Source organism: Sinocyclocheilus grahami, unplaced genomic scaffold (assembly GCF_001515645.1).
Source record: "Sinocyclocheilus grahami isolate Dianchi unplaced genomic scaffold, SAMN03320097.WGS_v1.1 scaffold2385.1, whole genome shotgun sequence".
Taxonomy (NCBI): Eukaryota; Metazoa; Chordata; class Actinopteri; order Cypriniformes; family Cyprinidae; genus Sinocyclocheilus; species Sinocyclocheilus grahami.
In genome coordinates, this window is record NW_015507564.1 from 52,274 (window position 1) to 54,295 (window position 2,022).

The 2,022-nt window shown below is 38.0% G+C and overlaps 1 protein-coding gene across 1 annotated transcript in view; it reads right to left on the minus strand.

The window, feature by feature from the left end:
- Positions 1 to 2,022, minus strand: part of LOC107574913 (protein NLRC3-like) — a 13,037-nt gene that overhangs the window by 8,723 nt on the left and 2,292 nt on the right. The gene's annotated exons all lie outside the window — the stretch shown is intronic.

The following is a 2,022-nucleotide window of genomic DNA, read 5'->3' on the forward strand; positions in this document are numbered from 1 at the left end:
GTAAAAAAAAACATTATTTTCCACATACTGTACATTATTGTTTTTTAAGCTAAACTTGAAATTGTAAGAAAAATATATATATATATTCATCATTGTTAAATGAAGAAAATAAATCTATCAGATGAAATGAGTTTTGATTTGAGATCAAAATTAATGGATACTATTGGTTGTGGGCACATAGTGCAACCTGGAAGAAACAAGGAAGCTGATTGGCCATTGAAACTTCACATGTTAAATAGAACCAGGTGTGCTTGTTTGATTATCAGTGTGCAGAGGGATCTCTGTTGGCGAAGTGAATGTGCTTCTCCTACCCAAGTTGGTGTTGATACTGGTTATAAAACCAAAGGAGAAAGATTGTTAAAGCATGCACGGATGTAAACCACATGCTGAGTTTGTTCAAAGACAGCTGGGAAAAGCCACAATGTGTTCATCAACTTTGAGACGCTACTGGTAGGATAAAGACTAATTTCTTTAGTGACTACAGACTGTTTAAAAGACCAATTGTGAATGTCTTGCAAGTTGTTTCTTAATGCTAGCGGGTTTAGCATCTAATATGCTAACTGGACATGTGCAGTAAATGCATTTGATTTAGTGTTGCTGTTGAACCGCTATGTACTGTACTTTGTGATCTGAGAGTATTCTAGTAGCATTGGTTGTAGCTTAAATGAGTTAAACTTACTTAAATGACCGCATTACTGTGTGTAGTGACTCATATATTTATATATTTTCTCTGTATAGGTTATTAAGCTAAGCATCTGAGCTAAGCATCTGAATTTAACTCTGAAAATAAGCAAAGGAAGATCCCGTTGTTGCTGAAAGATTTTCAATAAATTGCTTCGATGACGACGAATCAGATGTTTTGAGTTATTCCATGCACCCTGATTGAAGCCTTTTTCAAGTTTGGGCAGACATTGAGGCTGAGAAGAATACCTAAATAACTTGACGTTGTTGCTCTTCTATGCCCCGCCTTTCTGAAATGTGCCGATTTTTATCTCATCAGTCTGAAAAGCGAGGTGTATGCTGATTGGCCAGTTATCCAGTGCATTGTGATTAGCCGAATACCTCAAGCATGTGTCAGAAGTGCCAGACTGTCCTTGCAAAGTTGGAACTGTGCCCCACTTTATAGAAACAGCCTTTGTGTGTAGACGGCATTGTAGGCTACTTTCCCAGGTTCAGGAAACAGTCCTCAATAAAAAATGTGCTGCACACATCTGAATATTTGGGTTGAACTATTCTGGAACAGTGTTGTAAATACAACTTAACCACTGATTTCTAGTTGTGTCCCCTTTTGGAAGGCCAAACAGAGCTTTCACACCGAAACACACAGCGTCTCCACGACATGGCAGCGGCAGCAACAATACTACAGCGAGAATCAAAGTTAAGCATTCTTTCTTTGCTTGAATATTTGGGTGGTGTTATGCAAATCTTCCCACACAGTGACGTAGACATGTGGGGGCATGTTTAAACGAGGCGTTTTAGGGGGGCATGGTCTAGTCTTAACTTTTATAACGAATATCTCTTTGGGTTTGAGACTTTAGTCTTTGCAACTTCAGGGATCTTAACTATGCACGAACAGCTTGTAACACTCCAAAGAGAAAGGAAAACTTGAAAACGCATCATATGAACCCTTTAACTCTTAGTGGAGGCACCTTTGGAATATCGATTACAGCCTAGTCTTTTTTGTATGACACAATAAGCTTTGCACACCTGCATTTGGGGATTTCCCACCACTCTTCTCTGCAAAGCCTATGATAATATGACGTAGCCTAAATATTCTATACATGCTAATCCCTACTGGCTAATTCTGTTTCTCAAATGCATGTATGAATTTGATTTGAATAAGTAAATTGATTGATGTCTGAGAAAATCACAACTCATGTTTATTGCAAAGGGCATCTAAACTTAACAAAAACCCATATATATTCTCAAAACCTCAAGTGATCTTCAGGATCTGTTGCCTTGACAACAACCCAAGAGCATTTATAAATGCCTAATATTTTTACACACCTCAGTAACTCCAGT